This window comes from Cryptomeria japonica, chromosome 9 (assembly GCF_030272615.1).
Source record: "Cryptomeria japonica chromosome 9, Sugi_1.0, whole genome shotgun sequence".
Taxonomy (NCBI): Eukaryota; Viridiplantae; Streptophyta; class Pinopsida; order Cupressales; family Cupressaceae; genus Cryptomeria; species Cryptomeria japonica.
Genome location: NC_081413.1, coordinates 264,478,161 through 264,502,464, shown reverse-complemented (window position 1 = coordinate 264,502,464; position 24,304 = coordinate 264,478,161).

The following is a 24,304-nucleotide window of genomic DNA, read 5'->3' as shown; positions in this document are numbered from 1 at the left end:
GTTAGAGGGTTGCCAGTGCTGAGCAAACCGGATAATACCTTATGCAGAGAGTGTCAATTGGGGAAAATGTCTTCCTCAACCTTTAAAGGTAAACCCTTCACTGCTGACAATTTGCTTGATCTTGTGCATACTGATCTATGTGGTCCTATGAAAACTAGAAGTGTGCAGGGTGATAGGTACTTCATGATTCTCACTGATGACTGCTCAAGAATGATGTGGGTCATATTCTTGAAAGACAAGTCTGAAGCCTTTGTGAAATTCAAAGCTTTTAGAGCATTAGTGGAGAAGGAAAGCAGGAAAAGGATCAAGTGTCTCAGAACTGATCAAGGAGGGGAATTCACTTCCGGTGAATTCAACAAGTATTGTGAAGAATTTGGCATCAAGAGACAGCTGTCTGCCCCCCGGACTCCACAACATAATGGCTTAGTAGAGAGGAATAGCCAGACTATGGTTGAAGCAGCTAGAACCATGTTGATCCAAGGAAAGGTAGCTCACAGCTTTTGGAGAGAAGTGGTGAGCACTGCAGTCTACACTATGAACCAGGTACTTATCAAAAAGGGTAAGGACAAAACTCCTTATGAGTATTGGACTGGTAAGACACCTATGGTCAACTACTTTAAGGTATTTGGTAGCAAATGTTACATCAAGAGGAGTGAACATCAGGGAAAATTTGAAGCTAAATGTGATGAGGGAATATTTCTAGGATATTCCACCAAGAGTAAAGCTTTCAAGTGCTACAACAATAGGACTCAGAGAATTATGGAAAGCATCAATGAAAGAGTTGATGAATCCTCTGAGAAGATTGAGGAAACTGGTAGTGAGCAAGCTGTAAAAGAACCAGTTGCAACCTTTTGGGAACCGGTTGTCAGTCAACCGAGTACCAGTAACAGTGTTCCTGAATCAGTGAATGTTGATACTGATGAAGATGAGGATGAAGAGGAAAAGCAAGAAGAACCAGTTAAGACCATTCCTCGGTATGTCAAGTTGAATCATGATCCTAAGCAGATCATTGGTGATAAGGATGTAGGAATCCTTACAAGAAGAAAGATCAGAGAAAACTCATGTATGATCTTTGAATTTGAGCCTAAATCATTCAAAGAGGCTCATAAAGATGAAGACTGGATCAAGGCAATGGAAGAAGAACTTGACCAGATAGAGAAAAATGGTACATGGTCCTTGGTACCCAGACCAGAGCATAAAAATTTCATTGGCACCAAATGGGTGTTCAAAAACAAGTTGAATGAGGATGTCACAGTGATTAGGAATAAAGCCAGACTGGTGTGCAAAGGATATGCTCAAGAAGAAGGAGAAGACTATGGAGAAACCTTTGCTCCTGTAGCCAGATTGGAAGGAGTTCTTATGCTTCTTGCATATGCAGCTTTTAAGAGGTTCAAAGTTATCAAAAGGATGTAAAATTTGCATTCCTAAATGGTGTACTTGAAGAGGAGGTGTATATTGAGCAACCAGATGGGTTTTCCCTATCTGAAGACAGTGACATGGTATGTAGGCTACATAAAGCATTACATGGTCTAAAGCAAGCACCTAGGGCATGGTATGAGTGCCTACATTCCCATCTTGTGAAGATTGGATTTGAGAGAACAAGTGAAGATAGCAATATCTACTTAAAGTCTGAAGGAGATCAGATCCTGATCTATGAAGTTTTTGTTGATGACATCATCTTTGGAGGAGATGACAAGATGAGTCATGAGTTTGATGATGAGATGAAGAAAGAGTTTGAGATGTCACTCATAGGGGAGACTAAGTTCTTCATTGGACTACAGATCCAGCAGATGGAAGATGGAATCTTTATCACTTAGTCCAAATATGTCAAAGAGGTACTGAAGACTTTTGGCATGGAAGATAGCAAACCAGTTGGTACACCGATGGTGACCGGTTGCAAATTAACAAGAGAGGATGATTCCACACTAGTTGATGAGAAGGAATACCGATCAATGATTGGTAAGTTGCATTATGTAGTGCATAGCAGACCGGATATTGCACATGCAGTTGGCATTACTGCAAGGTTCCAGAAGAGTCCAAGAGAATCTCACTTGATTGCAGTCAAGCGGATTCTTAGGTATCTAAAGGGAACAGTTGACTATGGATTGTGGTACCCATACAACAATAATTTCAATCTGAAAGTGTTCACAGATGCTGATTGGGCAGGCAATGTGGATGACTGGAAGAGCACAACCGGTGGTGCATTCTTTCTCGGTGGTAGACTGGTCTCATGGATGAGTAAAAAGTAGAGTTGTATCTCTCAGTCTAGAGTGGAAGCGGAGTATGTTGCAACTTTCATGAACTGCACTTAGACAATGTGGATGAAGCATGTACTGGAAGGATTCAAGATCCTTGTATCTTAATCGATAAGTATATTCTGTGATAACACAAGTGCTATCAATATATCAAAGAATCCGGTTTTACATTCTAGAACCAATCATTTTGAGCTTAAGTATCATTTCTCGAGGGAAAAGGTTCAAAATAAAGAGATTGCACTGGAGCATGTGTCCAGTAAGGAGCAGTTAGCAGACATATTCACCAAGCCTCTCCCAAAGACAACATTTGTGCTTTTGAGAGGTGAATTAGGGGTATTGCCCCTTCAGGAGGTGGACTAAAAGTAATTGTTCCACATCAGTCAGGTACTGGAAAGACAAATTTTGGTTGATTGATGTGTTGAAGGATGCTACTCGTCAGGGGGAGCAACATGATGGAACATAGATACTTGTACCTCCACTTTGGCATTGTTGTCAAAGGGGGAGAAGGAGTGAAGCGGAAAAGATATCTGCAGCAAATAGGGGAGAAGGAGTGAAGCGAAGAGATATCTTTGTATATTGCCATCAATGCCAAAGGGGAGATTGTTGGCATTATGTGAACCGACATGAAGACATAATGATATTGTATGTTGTCATTGATGTCAATGTGAGACATGGTGTGAACTGGCACATGTGATAGGTGAAAAGAGAGAGGAACCGACATATGTATGAACCCGTTTATATGCCAAAGTGAAGCGACATATTTGTTCAAGGTGAACCGACATGTAGTTATGGGAACCGGCACATGGAAGCATTGTATGACTACCAGGTTGGTAGGTAGCTTCCATTTCAGGATTTCTGGTTGGAGTACCTCAAGTCTGTGTGACTCAATCGGTGATCTTAGTGTGATGAGTTAGCAGTATAATGGAGGACAGATCATGTTGCCACGTAAGCTCTGTGTGCGTGAAGGATCTTGCATGAAGAAGACTATTCCTATCTACCGCGGGAATGAGCGAAGTCTGTCAAACAGTGATAACGCGTAATGGGTTATCAGCCGCCAAGAAATCGGTGGATAATGGACGATGGAGAATCTCTTGAGATCAATTCAAGATTGTTGCATTTAATGCAGTATGATTCAACGATCAGGATTGAACCGCTTGAATTGCTTAACCTAATAGGTTTAGGGTTTAGTTTTTTTTGCTACCGACCTGTATGTTTCCTATAAGGTCGATGTTGTGTTTCTTTCTAAGGTTGTTGGCAAAAGTTGTGAGTGTGTATCCAAGGGAGGTGATACGTAATTCTTGCTAGACCAAAGGAGAGAAGTGATACCTGCAAAGTGAATGTGCAGAAGGTAAAGAGGAGCCTAAATGGATCTACATTAGCATTGAGTGCTGTTAACAGATTATTGTAATACCTGTTGATCTCTAACCACTTCAACAGTTGTAAAATCCCCTAACAGGGTAGCCTTAACTGGCTTGATTCAAAATCCCTTAAATTGGCTAGTCTTAACCGACTTGACTCAAATCCCTTAACCAGGTAACTCGAGACTAATGAGTTCTGAGAAGCTACAGAGCTTAGGAGATCCTTTCAGCTATTGAGTTCTTGAAATCCTCTAACAAGGTGACCCTACCGGGTTTAACCCTTAACTGGGTATCCCTTAACCAGGTGATCCCTAACAGGATCGGTTCCTACCAGAACCTATTGTAATGTCCTTAACCGGACAAGGCTCCTAATAGAGCGGACTTCTAAAGAGTTCAAAAAGCAGCTTGTGGGTATTCATCCCAACCGTGGTTTTTCCCAGTTGGGTTTCCACGTGAAAATTATGTGTGTCATGTGAAATGCTTTTGTCTTGTGATGCTTTGTTTTACCTATTATACATATGAAGGTTCTGTGTTTTATGCCTGTCTATAAAACATATTGAACTCACTATTGTGAAGATCTGATGATTAAGTTTACCTGTTTATGCATGAGAATATAATGATACTATAGTATTGAGCTAAGAGGGAAGCTTATTGAGTGACAGGTTCATGACTGATTGAGCTGTACTGGATGTTACCGGTTGCACTATGTTTTACCAATATCCCTATTTGTCAGTCATTTGGAGTATTTTCTACCAAACTGATTTTGGACTACATTTGTGTTTGTACTGATTCACCCCCCCCCCTCAGTACCGGTTTGGTACTTGTGGTTCATCATTGAGTTATCAATTTCTTCCTCAGCGGTGGATGCCACACAAATTCTCTTAGGCTTCCCTTTCTTCCTCTTCTCTGCTCCATCAATTGATTTGGTTTGAGCTTTGGGTGGAGGGACATGCTTTTGTGCACCAGAGGAAGGTGTTGACTTTGTTTGTCTAGGCTTTGGAGGAGTAGAGGCAGGTTTAGTCTTCTTTGGTTGGACCATATCCTCCTCTAGGATATTCTTCTCTCTAGCCTTGTAGACAACTTCCTTTGTTATACCCATTTTTCAGCGAGCTATTCCACCTCTTTCCTTACCCTCTTCTGCATTTTGGGCTTAGTAAATTGAGAATGAAAGCTTAGACTTTTCTCCTTATAAGTGCCAAATCTCTCTTCCTTCTCATCAACTGACTTTCTCAAAATATGTTAAGCATACATGTCAAGAGTATTAGCATCAAATTCATACCCCATGGGCATGATCCATACCGTTCTAGGCTCAACAACTTCCATTTGACATTAATCAATCTCCACCATGAAGCATATGGTGTCCTCATAATTTTCGACAATATCCTTTGGAATCCTCTCTCTACTCTACATCATTCTTTGCAATGATTTGAAATAGCCCCACAGAATAGCTTTCTGTGCTTGTCCATCTCCAAGTCCTTGAAAAGCTTCTTTAATTTGCACTGCCACTAGTTTATCATATGCCCACTGTACCTTACCTACACCGGGGATTTCATTCATGAAATAGAGTGTTAATCAGATAATAAAAGTGCCAAAATTAAATACATTCTTCTTATAAGTTTCTCTTTAATTCACTCAGTAGTACTCCGCACAAGTCATACAACTTATTCTCCTTCAAAATTTGATATGTTGCATAAATTGCAGTGCCATAGACTGAATTAGCTCTGCTAGATTGATATATCTTGTAGCCAATCACCATGGACACAAATCTCACATCATACTCAACAATATCAGATCTATTGTCATGTTGTGAACTGGTTACCTCTGTCATAGTTGTGTTCTTCACATTTCTTAGATCAGAGACTTCACTGGTTGCATTCAAACATGTTATCGCATGGATAGAAGTCTTAGTAATCTTGTAAGATTTGTCTAGCCATATGAACTCCTTATCCTTATCCTGCAAAGATTTGAATTGAGGTTTAAGATTGCCCATATCGTCAATCATGTGTTTGGTGTAAAGTGATAGCATTTTTGCATTTCCAAGATCTTCAATACTATAGTAAATATATTCCCTAATGTCTTCAACATGCAATACCCTGTACGAAACATATAAGAATGCACCATTCAGATCATCTTCCATTGATTTGTATGGGTGCTTCTTGAATTGAGGTCTTGACCGATCGATTATTTTGACAAGAAGTGGAGTCGTCACACCAAAACCAAAAGATTCCATTATCACAATCTAGGTTATGAACATATAGCTTTAGAAAATACCTTTTTGACTTCAACCAGATGCAATAAATCTTCACCGAATCTACACAAGCTTTGTTTTCACTACACAAAATTCTTTGCCACACTCTTCTTCTCTTTCACTTCACTCACAATGTGAAAAATGAATGTCAAAATGCCTTTTTATCTTCTAAATACCCAACTTTAAGGTGCAATAAATTCTCAACCCTAAATTCCTTCCGGATGCCATGAAACTCATGAACATTGTACTAGAGCATCATATCAACATCAAATCTTCCATACATCTCTAAGATCATCTACACAACCATTTACAGTCATCTGCAACCATCCGAAACTGGTTACAAATCTCAACAAGGGGGTTTTAAGGATCTGCATGTAAAGCTTCCCCCTAAGGCCAAAATGCCTTAGTTACCGGATGAAGATCCAACACCAGAATAAGGCGTGGACCCATTTGCTGCATTTGAATCTTCCTTCTTAACCCACATCTTCTTGTGGTGCTCTTTGATTTAATCAACCTTCACTTTTCCCTTTTTATCTACTTTGTTCTTTCTTACGGAAGCATTCTTGGTCATATTCTTGTTTCTATAGTATTTTGCAATATGACCAGATTTGTGGCAAGCATAATAAACAATGTTGTTTCTCCGATTAGGCTTGAAATTGCCTTGATTTCCCTTTGATCTGCATTGGTTAGAAATATGTCCAAATCTTCCACAAGCATAACATCTTACATTTCTCCTATTTACCATACTTCTGCATTCAACTGACTTATGACCATATTTATTGCAATTGAAACATTAACCAGAGAATGATGTAGGATTCTGATTAGCTCTATTTTTGCATTGACATGCCACATGACCAAATTTATTGCAAACAAAACATTTACCATTGAATTTATAAGCATTAGGCTGTCTTATTGGAAGTTTCTTGTTTTTCTGATATTGCTTTGACCAGATCCAGAGCTTTCTCCTTTCTCAATCCAAGTCCTCCCATGTCACCTTTATTCTTTTGACTTTGTAGCATTTCATCCAGCCTGGACAAGCTAGCATTGAACTTTTCTTTGTACTCATTAGCAATGGTAAGTTCATCTCTCAAAATTATAATCCGTCTCTCAAGATCTTGCTCAATATTCTTGGATTGTATCAGTTCAAGCTTTAATAGGTCATTTTCATAGTTTGATCTACAACATTCATCAGATCTATCCTTCAATGACCCAGTCATACTTTCTTCACTCTTCTTCCTATCTTCAATCTCCTTTGTTAGCTTTATTACAATGGATTGTATTTCAATCTTCAGGACTGCATTATCTCTAGCAAGTTTTTCACATTCATTTGTCTTGTCTTTTAGAACTTGTTCATCAATGTATTGCTCTTTTTTCTCCTTAAGTTTGTCCATCAACTCCTTTCTCTTCTGTCTAGAAGTGTTCACTTGATCTTTCAATGACTCAATAAAATTTTCTGCATCACTCAAAGTTCTTCTCAGATCACTTGCTTCTTTCCTTGCTACATCTAGGTCTTCAAGTGCTACAATTAGTTATCTTTGCAAACCTGTCTATTGATTCAATCCTCTAGATCTTCCTCAAGCTATTAGGATTCCTTGAAGGAACTAGGCTTTGATACCAATTGTTGGAATCAATGAACACTGAGGGGGGGGGGTGTGAATTAGTGTTCTATAATTAACAACTTTCTTTAATTGACTCTTTAACCACCAAATACAAAGGAATAAAAGTAAAGTGCAGAAACTGAATGCAAGCAAACACAAAACCATAACACTGGATTTTTTACGTGGAAACCTGGAAAGGGAAAAACCACGATGGGATTGAAACCCACAATATTATAATACTGTGATCAGGAATATAATAATATTACAAGAGGGGAATGCACATGCATTCAAGCACACTGCTTAGAGATCATTACTCAATTACAAAGAGGGCTACAACCTAGAGGAAGGCTCACTACCTTACAATTGAAAATAAGAACAAGAATGTCTAAACTGGATAGTAGCATCTACATATGACAAAACGCGGTTCTGGTTATGCTCAATTAGTATTTTTCCACTATTCTATCTCTCTTTTCTATCATATACTGGAGCATAAAGACCTCCAAAACTTTGCACAATCACTCATACAATCTTATCTCTCTCCAATCACATATCAAAATGTTCAAATGAGTCAGTCTTATATATCTGTAGCAACAAAATAAATCAATTCCCATGTCGGCTTCTAGAAACTGCATAACATGCAACATGAAATGTGTAACCATAAGTTGGATCAATCCAATTACCAATCCATATGTGGACCCAAACTAATTGATAAAAAGCTTCACACATGTCGGCTTAATTAACTCAAACTCAAAAACAATCACCAAACTCATCCCAAATATTCTGCACAAAATGTTACACCAAAATAGCTCCGTTCTTCCTGAATTACTGGTTACCAGATCTTTTAATCTGCACGAGAGTCAATACAGGAGGCTAGAATTACGAATCAAGCTGCCTCGAACATCTAACTATCTTACTCTTTCACTGTGATCAAAACTATGCATCAAGAATGTAGATCTGGACAATGTATCCATACTTTGTTGCATACTATATTCTACCTTCTAGACTTAAGCATAAATGAATATCAAAACTTCCTAAACTTCTGGTAGAACAAATCTACATATACCGGATATGATATCTGATCCAAGTTTCCATCAATGGCAACCCCAGAACAATTTACAAGCACAAATCTCTACCGGTACAATGTCTCTTGGCAACAATACATATATATAAATACACACATAAACACACACATATACCTACATACATATACATGTATGTAGATGTGTATAAACATTTACATATGTGTATATACATATACATATCTATGTATATATGAATGTATATATGCATATACATATATATGTATATATACATATATCAATATATAGATATATGTATATACATATATATCTACATACATATACATATATATCTACACACACACACACATATCTATCTATCTATATATATGTACACACACACACACACACACACACACACACACACACACACACACATACACACACACATATATATACATATATACATATATCTATATGTGTGTATGCACACACACACACACACACACACACACACACACACATATGTGTGTGTGTACGCACACACACACACACACATATATACATACATAAATGTATACACACACACACACACACATATCTATATAGATATCTATATATGTATGTATATAGACATACATACATATATATGTATGCACACACACACACACAGACATATATATATATATATATATATGTATGTATGTATATGTATTTATTTACACACACACACACACACACACACACACACATATATATGTATATGTATGTATATATATGTATGTATGTACACACACATATATATACATACATATGCATACATATATATATACATACACACACATATGTGAACATACATATATATGCATGTACATATATATGTATGTATATATGTATGTATATATATACATACATATATACATACATATATATATGTATATATATATATACATATATATATGTTATATATATACATATGTATGTATATGTTCACACACACACACATTTGAAAGTGGATGTGAACCGGTAATCAGTTAACTGGTATTTTAGGTTGAGAAGAGCAGTTTTGGTCCGGAAGCTTTTCGGTGAATGCAACATCATGAATTGTGTGTGGTTTGATTGGGGCAACATAGATACATCATTTTATCATTGATTTGGTGATCCACTTTTTTTTTAGTGATCCGGTCAAGCCGACTCATGATTACACGTTATATTAACAGGTCAACTTGATAAATGATTATTTTGTGATTGCGGATATATAAGACTGATGAAGAAGATCTTTTTGGTGAGGAGTATGATTGATATGTGAGCGAGTGGTGATCGAGAATCCTTTGTAGCATAGTTTCACGTGTGCATTCTTGATCTAGTAGCTGACTAAGACAGGGAATAGGGCAGAGCAACATAGGTGATATAGTCAGAGTATCTGGCACTTAGCCAAAACTCATCCAGACATTGTTTTGGAGTTCTTTCATTGTATTTCATCACTATAATTGATCAGTAAGGCAGTGAGCCTTCCAGGGTTGTAGCTCTTATTGTAATTGAGTAGTGAGCTCTAGGCAGTGTACCTAAATGCTTGTGCATTCCCCCTCTTGTAATATTGTTTTGCTACTGGACATATTGGAATAATATTGTGGGTTCAAATCCCACCGTGGTTTTTCCCATTTGGGTTTCCACGTAAAAATCCCAGTGTTATGATTTTGTAGTTGATTTTTTTATGTTTCTGCATTTCAGTTTCATGCTTATGCTTCTGGTGATTTAAAGTTAAGTCAGAAAATTTGTTAATTGGTAGAAGAATGATTCAAACCTCCTCTCAGTGTTCCTTGATTCCAAAAATTGGTATCAGAGCCTAGTTCCTCTGAGGAAGCCTAACCACTTGAGGAAGGTCTAGGAGATTGAATCAATGGATTATGATTTTCAGAGACAACTTACTGTGGCACTTGAGGATCTTGATGCAACAAGGAATAAAATCAATACCTTAAATAGAAACCTGAATGTAGCTAAAGACTTCATTAATTATTTGAAGGATCAAGTGAAATCTACAAGAGACAAGAGGAAGGAACTGATGGACAAGCTGAAGGAGAAGGAAGATCAATGCATGGAAAATCAGGACAAAGTTGACAAGCTTGAGAGAGAGAATGTTGTATTGAAGAATGAGATGTAATCCATTGTGATGAAACTGACTAAGGAGATTGAGGACCATAAGAAGAATGAAGAGAATTTGACTCAATCATCAAAGGAAAGAGTGGATGAATGCTTCAAGATTACCTATGAGAGTGATCAGTTGAAGCTTGAATTGACACAATCAAGGAATAATGCTCAAGAACTTGAAAGACATATTGTTTCCCTAAGAGATGAACTTGCTACTGCAAATGAGTACAAAGAAAAATTCAATGCTAGCTCAACAAGGCTTAATGAGATTCTAGAAAGTTAGAGACATGGAAAGGACATGCGAGGACTTGGATATGAGAAAGGTGAATCCTTTGGATCTGGACAGAGCAATGCAAAGCCTAAGAACAAGAATCCTCTGATAAGAAAACCTAATGCTCATAGATTCAATGGTAGATTCTTTACTTGCAATAAATTTGGTCATATGGCGAATCAATGCAGAAGTAGGATGAACAATGGAAGGAATAATATGAAAAATGGACCTAACTTTACTGGTCAGTGTTTCATATGCAATAATTTTGGTCACAACTCAAATATGTGCAGAGTAGTAATGAATAATTTTCAAAACAAGAGATGCTATGCTTGTGGAATGTTTGGACATATTTCTAACCAGTGCAGGATATGACCAAATCAGATGAACTTCAGACCTATGTAGAATGTTGTTTGTTGTGCATGCAATAAAACCGGTCACATTGTAGAAGAAAAAATGTGAACAAGAGTGCTCCGGTAGATAAGAACAAATCAGATGAGAAAGGCAAGGCAAAGGTAGAGGAGATCAGAGACAAGCATGAGAAGATGTGGGTTGGAAAGGATGAATTCAAAGAAGACAATGGATCTACACCTGAATCTAGTGCAAGATCTTCATCCGATAACTAAGGTATTTGGCCTTAGGGGGTGGCATTTTCATGCAAAATCTTGTAGAACCCCCTTGGATATATCTATGATCAATCATGGTAGATTGCAGATGTTTGGAGATGACTATCTGGAACTCTTCATGCTGATCTTTAAATCCGATGAGTTGATTGAAGCTAAACAAGGCATCTGGTTGAACCTTAGTAGTGCATTTATGTGAACTTGAAATTAGAGTTTCTAAAGTTTAAAAAGGCATTTCAAAGCTTTATTTCTCACAATGCGATCAAGAGAAAGTGCAGAGAAGTAGAGCAAAGTAATTTGGCGATCTAAACAATGATTACAGTGATCCTACAATGAAATTTTGTCCCCGATTGCGAATTGAGGTATTTATCCGTTCCAAGCTATTAGATTTTGAAAACCCTAAGTTCTGAATGGCATCAGTATCTAGAATTGCTACCCCATCGGTTGTGGAAATCAAGGATAGGGCTCAACCCATTTTCAAGAAACATCCTTTCAAATCAGTCGAGGATGATCTGCAAGGAGCATTTTCCTTTGTACCCTACAACGTTCTTCATAATGAGGACATCAGGACATATATCCTCTGTGATCTTGAAGAACGCGACAACACTGACATGTTGACCCTATACAACAATCATCTAGCGGATAGCTTGGGGAATCTTAAGCTAGAATATCAACATTTGTAGGTCAAGGGTTTCTCTCAGTTCACACACTTTCAAATATTTGATGAGAAAGAATGGATCCGATAGTACTCAGAAGAATTCATGATGAATTTATGTGGTTGGATAAGCTTTACAAGATCACTACGCAAGCAATCCAGATCGTGACTTGTCTAAGCGCATTCAGTGAAGCTCCTAGCTTAAGGAAAATGATGTAGAGCCCTATCCACACACCTAAGGACAAGTCCAAACAAGATTAGGCTTCTAAACTCTCAAATGATCACAAGGGTCCTCCAAGGAAGGACTCCACACCTTGAATGAAACTACACACAAGTTCACTAGGCTTGGGCCTACTCAAGATGAGTAAATGCCTCAATACCTACCCTACACCATCATATGACACCCTGATCCTAAGGGATTAGGATTTGGTTCACTTATGGCCATTAGAAACTGATCCAAGCATTGAGTTTGGGATTAGGCTCCAAATTCCTTAGACCTACTTTAGAAACCTACCCCCTAGGCTTGTAGCCCTATTTGGCGATAAAATGGATCTTAACTCCAAAATGTTCCACACACCCATACAAAAAATTACCATTTCAAGCACCCTTTTGGAAGTTTATTGATCCCCAAAATGGTTTGACCAGGTCTGCAATTACAAGGTCTGATCCCTTTAGAGGCCAAGAGACCTAATAGGGGCAATTAGGCCTATTTTCCAAAGCAGCTACCAATCAATGAATTAAAAATAGAAAAATAAATCTATGGGAATGTGGGGGATGGTGAGTAACCTTTAATTATAGGGTTGCATGCCCAGAATCCACCGCTATGACATTTTATGATGACTATCCCAAATCTTGTCCTAGGTAGTCACATAGAGATGCCTACCTATTTTTACTCCTTTCTCCACACAACCAAGTTTCCCCTACAAAAAACCATGAAAAATATAAAGTAAACAGACTTATCATGCATCCCTCCAAAGGAAGAGTGTTCTAATGGACTAGAATGCAAGATAAGGCCATGTTTGTCTAAAACCCTCTCCAAACCCACAAATTCTGGGTTGCAGTCAAAAGAATGGATGGTTCTCTCTACTCTGGTACAATTAGGACCTCATACCACCACAAAAACAATTATATTTCATCCCTCTATCTATTCCATGGATGGTGTGATCCAAATCAATCCGTACAGGCATGTGCAACTCTGACAAACTCAAAATTTCTGGGAAAACTGCAATATTTTGTGTTTTATTGCTTCACAAACTCCAATTACAACAAAAACAACCTTGGGAATAATGTCCACAAGGATTATAAAAATCTCCATTGGTTTCCCACCTAATTTGGAGTAGGTTGGAGCCATTGAAAATCTTCCCCCAGCCATATTTCAAAAAATTGCACTTTCGCACTCAAAAGTTGCATTTTACAAAAGTTGCAATTTTGCAATTTTGCACAAAATGTTGTCATACTTGCTAACATTGGAATCCACACACATGGATCTACCAAAAAATCCTAAAACATGTTTAAAATCTATCAAACACAAAACTAAACCATCTACTACCCCTATTGACCACATTGTCCCAATTGTCTTATCAAATTGCTTAATTGGTGACATGGGCTTACATGGTAGGGTTTATTGCATACATGAAACACAAGACACACTAAGACACTCTAATGATCCTAGTCTTCATCCTTAGGGTCATGATTTGAGTTTAGATGAGGTTCCCCTACACCACATCATCAAGACATAGCTCATACAAAAAGGGAGTTTTGAAGCAAAAGGAGAAGCCTAAACAAACTTATGTTGCTGTATCTCCGATGGCATCTGAGATTGAATCAGATGAAGAAGCAGAAAAGGATAAGAAGAAAGGAGATTTTTTCAGATTTGTGAGGAAACGACTATCTAGTGGTGCGGAGCTGAGTAAGAATGATAAATATGAACCTACCCTTACCAAAAGAACCAAGAGAGGAAGGAAGATTAGAACTCAACTTGATAAAGATCTTGAATCTGGTGATCAGCAAGGTAAATATACATTTGTTCCTCCAATGACAATAGATGAATTAATTGATGAGATAATTGTTGATGGAAATTTGAATAATATTGGAGTATATTATGAAAACATTGTTGAGGTAGATTAGAGAAAAGTTGAGGAAGCTGTTGTTTGTACTTGCATAACTTTAGTAAAACTTTGATTGAATTGGAGCATAGTATCCCTAAGGATCTATACAATATTATTGATGCGAGGAGACTAACTGCTAGTAAAATTGATAAGAAAATGAAAGAGAGAGAATTGATTAATGTTTGCACCTGTATCTCCCAAGATGAAGCCAAAAGGATCATTGAGGAAGCAAACACGAAAGAATTCAGAAGTAGAAATAGAGTGAACAAGTTGATGATTAGCAAGGTTGAAGAGGCGAGGAAGGAGACTAAGGATATATGGAGAAGAATCATGAAGAACAACCTCTTGTATAGTGATGCAATTCAGAATTCCTATCCAGAAGTAAATAAAGGTGTCTCCGGTGATCAAAAGGATGAAACTTAGACCTAGGAGCATCAAGAAGGCCAATGCCATATATCCATTTATGCTGAGATTAATATAAATCCTCTGGTGGTAGATAATGTTGGAGATATTCCCGAGATTCAAAAGGATGATACTGCACCAAGTGACAACATCGGTGCACAAAATAAAGGGAATGATGCTGAGGTGAAGGATCCTAAGAAGACAAAGGTGCGAGATGCAGAGGTAGATAAAGGGAAGGGAGTTGTTGATCTGACAATTGACACTCCTCCAGTCAAAGGCACAAGGACCCTACCCCAAATCTCAATCAATTTTGATGGTCCTCTAGATCTTGGATAAATGTCTCCTGTTGAAAAGTTGATGCTTGCAACAACTGTACAAGCTCAGGCCAGTTAGGATCTAGTCAAATCAGAGCTCAAAGACAAAAATCTTATTTTGATATCTGTTGATGTGTTGCAGAAGGTGGCTCTGGGTTTGTAGCTAGATCCTAATTCTATCCCCTTCAGTAAATTATTACAATTGATTAATAATGTAAATACTAATTTTGATTCTTTGGAGAAGTATACTACTAAGTGAGTATTAGATAGATTCAAGGAGGTAAGAATGCAAATGTTCCAGAAAATGATAGAAGATGACAGAGTAAGATTGAATAAAGGTCTACAGACTATTTCAGATGCATTATTAGAACGCGGTAAAATATACAAGTCTTCTCTAATTTTGCCAAAGTTCATAGTAGATATAGAAAAGCAAATAAGTGTATGTCAGGACAAACTTGCAGGTATATCACTATCTTTTGATTGTAATGTATCCCTAACCAGCAGTGTAGAAGGGAAGATAATGGCTCTCAATGATCAATTCTTGAGCCTTAATGCAGATAAGGATAGAATCTTGAGGAGAGTTGGTGAACTTTGAAATTTGGTTTCCCTCGGCTAGACTCCATGTTACATAATAAGGTTGATTGTCTGAAGGCTATAGGACAACTTGTTCCATCTAAACTAAAGGATGTGGAGATTCATGCATATGTTTTCAATGCATTCATCACAGTTTTGGATAACTTGAAGAGTGGGTGGGACTCTCACTTAGGATTTTTGAAGAACATTTTTGTTGATATCTTCAAATACATGTAAAGTCTCTGGTAGGTATCTCTGTTTTGGACAACAACCCATCTTTGGCATTGTTGTCAAAGGGGGAGAGTAAAGGTGAAAAATGTACAATAAAAGAGTGCATTGTACAGAGCATGTTATAGGTTGTAGAATTCTTTGTCTAAGGGGGAGCCTTAGCAATTTTTGATCCAGTGTACAGGTTTCAACACAGTCATTTTTCATGAGTGTTGCCATCAATGCTAAAGGGGGAGATTGCTGGCAATTGACACTCATCTGGTGGATATCAATGCTTGATTAGTGGTTTAGGGTTGTCATCGATGACAACTCTTCTTGATATTCCTATCCAATAATCACGGATCTTGATATCCGGAAGTGGATTTAAACTAGGTAATCAGCTAACTGGTATTTCAGGTTGAGCAGAGTAGTTTTGGTCTGGAAGATTTTTGGTAATTGCGGTATCATCAATTGTGCATGGGATGATTGGGCTGATATAGAGACATCATTTTATCATCGATTTGGTGATTCGCTTTTTTTTTAGTGATCCGGTCAAGCTGATTCATGACTACATGGTACATTAACAGGCCAACTTAATAAATGACTATTTTGTGATTGCGAATATATAAGACCGATGAAGAAGATCTTTTTGGTCAGGAGTATGATTGATATGTGAGTGATTGGTGATCGAGAATCCTTTATAGCACAGTTTCATGTGCACATTCTTGATCCGATAGCTGACTAAGATAAATAACAGGGAAGAGAAGCATAGGTGATACAGTCAGAGTATTTGGCACTTAACTAGAACTCATCCAAACATTGTTAGATGCTATTTTGGAGTTGTTTCATTGTATTTCATCATTGTAATTGATTAGTAAGGCAGTGAGCCTTCCAGGGTTGTAGCCCTTATTGTAATTGAGCAGTGAGCTCTAGGCAGTGTGCCTAAATACTTGTGCATTCCCCCTCATGCAATATTGTTTTTCTATTGGCCATTGTGAAATAATATTGTGGGTGCAAATCCCACTATGGTTTTTCCCATTTGGGTTTCCACGTAAAAATATTGGTGTTATGATTTTTTGGTTGATTGTTTTGTGCTTCTGCATTTCAATTTCATGCTTATGCTTCCGGTGGTTTAAAGTTAAGTCAAAAAATTTGTTAACCGGTAGAACACTGATTCACCCCCCTCTTAGTGTTCCTTGATTCCAACAGTATGTATATATATACACATATATATGTATGTATGTATACATATACATAGACATATGTATGTATGTATGTGTGTGTGTATACACACACATCTATGCAATACACATATATATGCATATATATACATATATATGTATATATACATATATATGTGTATATACATATATATGTGTATATACATATATATGTGTATATACATATATATATGTGTATGTGTATATATACATATATGTGTGTGTATACATATACATATATCTATGTATATACATGTATATGGATACACACATATATATGTATATATACACATACAAATATATACATACATACATACATACATACATACATACACATGTATACATACATACATATATATGTATGTATATACACACACATATATATATATATATATATGTGTGTGTGTGTATATGTATGTATATATATGTGTGTATATATATATATACACACACACACACAAACATACACACATATACATATACATATACATATACATATACATATACATATACATATACATATACATACATACATACATACATACATATAGACACACACACACACACACATATACGTACACACACACACATACATACATACATACATACATACATACATACATACAATATATGTATATATGTATATGTATGTATATATATATATATACACACACACACACACACACATATATACACATACACACACACACACACACACATATATACATATACATATACATCCTTTCAATTTTAATTTATAATTTTTTAATAATACCCCAAGGGTTGTTACAAAAGTCACCCCCTTTCATATCTATAATATTGTTTGTTATTACATTCATTATTGTTTGTTAGTTACATTCATTTATATATTCTTTTATTACAAGTTCATTTTATGGGAAAAGGTCCTGTAACATGTATTGTCTAAAGCATGCTTGGACATTTTTCCCTTGTTCTTACCAAGGTCAAAAGCAGGAAGTGAGGATGGATTGGATATGATGGGAATATATATGCAAATATAGTATATCGATAGATTGGATGGGGTAGGTGGGAGAAGCTTGCCTCAAAGTGCAAGGTGTTCATAGATAGTAGATGTACACATAATGTCTGTTTGGTAGATTTTCATAATGGTACTTACTCAGGGTGTCATAGGAATGATTTTTTTTATAGTCTACTTATTTTTCGCTTTACAATTTTAATTTTTATGTTTTCTTCTTTTCATTCATTTTTCAGTGCTTATTGGATGTTAGGATAGTATGGATGGAGCTGGATAAAGGATAAATGATATGCATATTTGGATTATTATGGATTGGGGATAGGGATTGGGATGAAGGGTGCATGCATATTTTTTCATAGTGATAACATCCCTTGTTGAATAACTAATTATACATATCATGTTGATTGTCCTTGTGCTAATAGATGTTGGTAGAAACCTTGCGGAAATGTAAGTTGGCTTCTCAAAATTGTCAACATGGTATCATTGTAGTGTCAACAATGTAGGATATTGTCAAGGGAAATGGAAGATGAGTTGGATGAAGGGTAACAAGGATTATTTAATATAAAATTTCTATTTTTGTATGACCTTCTATGAAATATGGTTCCAAATCTTGTATCCTTTCACACAACTATATTTGATGAAGATACATTTCATAGTATTATTCTCCAACTTTGTTCACTTCTCCTTTGAAACTTGTGCATATGCCTCACAAGCAAAAACTCTAAGATGTGTCAATGAAAGATTATGATTTGTCCATGCCTCCATAGGTGTTTTATCAACAAGAGTTGATGTAGGAGACTTGTTAACCAGGTAGAAAACAATGGCAATACCTACAACCGATTTTTTTGTTCTAGACTAGTACCACTCAACATATTCCTAGCCTTCTCCATCAATGTCCTATTCATTCTTTTTGCAACACCATTCTATTGTGAAGTGTTGGCAATTGACACTCATTCAGTGGTTTCTAGTTGTTTATGGTGGCTGATTATTTTAGGGTTATCATTGATGGCAACTCTTCATGGAGATTCGATCAAGTGATCATAATTCTTATCCAAAATCGGGTGTTAATCGGTATTTCAGGAAGAACATAGCACTTTTGGGTCTGGAAGCTTTGCAATGATTGGGGTGCATTGAATTGTGTTCTTATTAATTAGGTCAACTTAGACACATCATTTTATTATTATTTTGGTGATCTGCATTTATATTTTTGGATCCGGTTAAGCCGACATGTGAATACACGTTACATCTTCACGCCGATATGGTATATGATCTATTTTGTGGTTGCCAGTATATAAGTTTGGTGTGGGTGATCTTTTTGATGTAGGATATGATTGTATGCGAGTGAGAGGTGATCGAGAATCCATTTTGGCGCAGTTTCACGTGCACATTCTTGATTCGATAGCTGACTGAGACATAAAACATGGCAAAAAAAATAAGAACAAAGAAGGTGCTCTAGTCAGTGCATTTAGCACTTAACCATAACTCATCCAGGCATAGTTGATTCTATTTCAAAGTTCATACATTGTAATTCATCACTGTAACAACTTTGTAAGTTAGTGAGACTTCCTTGAGGGTTGTAATCTTTTGAGTTATTGTAATTGAATACTAAGCTCTAGGTAGTGTGCCTGAATAACTATGCATTCCCATTTCGTAATATTGTTTTTCTACTGGCCATAGTGGAATAATATTATGGGTTCAAATTCCACCATGGTTTTTCCCATTTGGGTTTCCATGTAAAAATATTGGTGTTATGATCTTATGGTTGTTTATTTCATGTTTTTGCATTTCAGTTTTAAGTGTTTGCATCCAGTGGTTGAAAGTTAAGTTTGAAAATATGCTAACCGATAGATCATTGATTCACCCCCCCTCTCAGTGATCCCTGATTCCAACATAAATAATATAGAGTTGTCTTCTATCTATGAATTTCATAGTCTTTTCAAAATATATCAAAATCATGAGTGCAAAATTCATTGCCATTATTAGTCCTTAAAATTTTAATTTTCTTTCTAGTCTGCAACCCCACCATTGCTTTAAATTCTTTCAATCAACTTAAAACTTCAAATTTACACTTTGGAAAATATACCCATGTCCTTCTGCAATAATAATCAATAAATGAAACATAATAGGTGAATTTTGCAATGTAAGGAATATCTACATGACCAAACACATCAGAATGAATAAGATCCAATACACCACAATATTTATGAGTACTCAAGTAAAACTTAATGTGGTTTTGTTTCCCATAAATATAATGCTCACAGAAATCAAAATCAAGACTACAATAATTCAAACCTTCAACAAGGTTTTTATTTTTCAAGGTCCTTAGACGTTTTCTCCAATGTGGCCAAGTCTTTGGTGCCATAGCATACTCTTATTTGTAGGTAACTTTGATTTAAAAGAAAAATCATCCTAAGGTACCAAAACACCATGACCATTTGCTAAAGGTGAAATCCTCACATCTTCCAACGAAGTATGCACAAATTTGCATTTTACATAAGTACTATTACACTCAACATTGTATGCATCCATCTTAAATAGTGTACCAAATTTGAAATTTCTAGCAATCATCATATAACCTCTCACCATTTTGCATCTCACATAAAAAAAAGGCTACCTACATACCTGTATCTATTAGTTTTCTTACATATAACAAATTTTGAGCTAGTCCAAGGATATGTAACACACAATTAATCCTTTTTATTCTACCATCAGGAAACTTGATTTTAACTTTGCTACGACCAACACTATCTAAATGAGAATCATCTCCCAAGTACACCTTACTTCCATTAAATTTTTTATATTCAAAAAATCAATCTCTATTAGATGTCATACGAAAAGATGCCCCTGAGTCAATTAACCATACATTATTACTTGCATGAGTCGCCAAATCTATAATGAACACATCACCATATTCCTTCTTAGACTCAAAGTCAAAATCAAATTTCTTCTTTTTCTTCTTCTTTTATTCTTTGCACTCATTATGGAAGTGTCTAGCCTTACCACAATTGTAGCAAATAACTTTGGACTTTCCTAGACACTTTGATTTATTATGCTTCTCATTTTTTTTTTTCTTTTTTCTTAGGTATCCCATGAACACTTATCTCCTCTTTAGAATTTATGAATACCTTACTCATTTATTTAGAAAATAAATAACCCATCACATATTCATTCTTCAAAATAATAGAAGTACTATCAATAGCCATAACAAGAGAATCCCACGAATCAGGTAAAGAACAGAGCAAGATTTGTCATTTCTGTACCTCATCCATATCAACACCACTATATGCCAATTGACCCATCATGATATTGAATTATTTCAAGTGGTTTTCAATTCATCCACCCTCTTCTATTCTCAAGGAATACAATTCATCTTCAAGAAAATCTTGTTCACTAAGGGTTTGGCTTGATACATCTCAACAAGTTTCTTCCATAGCATCTTCGCAAGTGATTCTTCATGGAGACTGATTAAAATAGAGTTTTCTGAGCATAATCTTATTAGACCCTTGGATTTACAGTCCATAACATCATGTAAGCAATTGCAATAGGATTTTTAGGTCTGAAGACTTTCTCATCAATAGCTTCCCACTGATCTTGATCTATTAACAAATCCTCCATCTTCATCTTCCACATCTCAAAATTATTTCCAAAAAATTTCTCTACCCCTGTTCTCCCTGACAAAATTTCCACTTGAAAATTCCTACAACAAGATCACAAAGTATCTTCCAAGATCCTACTCAAATTTGGATTAGTTCAAAAAAATTCACAAACCACAACTAAAACCGAAGGTAATCAAACTTTGATACCCTTTTTAAGGAGGTTAAGGTCACAAAATAATGTCCTACACTAATCTTTAGAGGAGGGTAATGTAAAATATCTTTACAATAATTACAAAAATTAAACAAAAATAACACAAATAACATGATACATACCATAACATAGGGATTTATGTGGGGAAAACCATTACATGAGAAGAAATCCATATTCCAAAAGCCACCTACTATATTATTCAAAAAGCAACAAAAAAATATACTATACTTACAGAGAAAACTTCTCATAGAAGTATCGCCAACCAAAGATCCAAAGTTAACTTAATAGCTATAAGATTCTTACACCAACTTCCATCTCACCCACCTAATATATAGGAGATACAATACATAAAACTGTCAAATGGTATTGCAATACCATAAGCTAAAACCACCTAAAAAGTGGTGCACAACTTATCTCTAATCCAAGGTGCCCTGTGATGTGCCAAAACATACACCAACATGTTTAAATCCTTTTTGTAACTCATTTATGTTTCCAACATGTTTTTCTTTTTCTCTTTTTAGGAAAGCCAATTTCTAGACGTCATAACTTTTGATTTGGGTGTCTGATTGATGAACTATTTGAAGTGCGAGAAAGCCGGTGAAGTTATCTATTAAGTTAGAACCCACTATGCCGGTTACAACCAATTTCAGGCACATTCTAAAACCTCCAAGGCCTTCAAAATTAACTTTGAAGTTTTCATTCACAACTTGCAAAAACAAAAAGTTTAATGTCTTCAAACCTAGACACGATCTTGCAACAAAAATTTATCGGAATGCTTATTTAGCCAATCCATAGCTTTGGGAATTTTTTTGGACCAATCCAAGCTGAATCAAAAACTTACTATAAATAGTAACCTTATGTAATTGAAAGGTTGAGACACCATTATCCTAACAAGTGTATGATATTACTTTGTTATATGTGGACGTTTTTTCTTCACCATGTTTAGGCAAAGGTTCCTTGTAATTACATAGTTTATCATTAAATAATTTGGATTTGTGACCTTTGATTACTACCTCACCTTGATTGATGATACATCATATATAGTTTTTGAGTTTCATGCATTTAGAGATGCCACGTTCTTTGACCCTATGATATTCACTATATTTGTTATGTTTATACTATGCAAGTTTAGGTTGAATTTTATAATTATTTTTGTCACAAGATATTAGCCTAGGTTAGCTTGGATGAGCTTATAGAAAACTACCTCTATGGATTCCCCTAAGAGAGTGTATTTTCATTTTGTATTCTTATTCAATGAGGCTATCCTTATGGAATTGGGATGTTGGTTTGGATATTTTGTACTTTTGGATTTCAAGGTATATCAGATGGATGTCAAGTCAGCCTTTATGAATGGTGATCTTGAGGAAGAAGTCTACATTGAGCAACCTGATGGATTTTCATTATCAAATGATAGAGACATGGTATGCAAAATAAAGAAATCTCTTTATGGACTGAAACTAGCCCCTAGAGCCTACTATGCTAGATTGGATAAGTATTTACTAAAATCGGGATTTAATAAAGGTACTACTGATAGTAATCTATATCTCAAGATTGAGAATGATAAAATTTTGATTGTTGAGGTTTTTGTTGATGAGATTATCTTTGGAGGAGATGATAACTTAAGTATGAAGTTTGCCAGTGACATGCAAAAAGAATTTGAGATGTGATGTAGGAGCATCCCTGGTCGATGAGCAATTTTGCATCATCCAAAAATATTTCCTTTTAGTTTTGTTCTTGTTTAGTTCTTTGTGAAGTTTTCGGTGTTCTTACCGGTTGGTAGCTGTAATTGCTTGTTCTTCATGGAAAATCATATTTTTGGTTTCCAGGCTGGTTCGTGTGCTTAATTTCACATTTCCAGTTCATTTGGATTCTTTTCTGGTCAGTTATTTCTTCTAGTTGTCTGTTTCTGGGTCCCCGGACAGTTCTTGTGCTTACCGATTGGTTTTCCTTCATTACCGATGCAATTCTTGGCATGTGGATCTATCTTGGGTCTTGTCCAATGTTCTTTGGCATGTGGCCGATCTTCCTGCTGAACCACATCACTTGGTTGTTATTTTTTGAAAATATTTATTTAATTCTTAGGGCTGACCTAATTACATGTTTCATTTCCTGTATTAGTAAATGTAATCTTATGAGGCTGACCCAGATGTTCCAGTGGGTATAAATATGTTATTATGCAATCATTTGTAGGGGCAGAGGAAGTAGAATTGAGAATAAGGATTGAGATTCACATTTTGTGATTTGGTTGATTCTTAGGGTCCCGGATTGGATTGTATCTGGCTGATAGCCTGCATGTAACCAGTTAATTGCCGGAGGTTCTCTAATGATTATATGATGATTGCTAGATGATTTTCAGAAGTTCTAAAAAATTAATATGATCTATTTATGTAATATTCTTATGTTTTCTTTCTCTTTTTGTTGTGTTTCTCTTTTTGCATATGCCGGTTGATTATCTTTGAGGGTTTTACCAGTTATGGCTAAATCAAGTGGTATCAAAGCTAGTTATG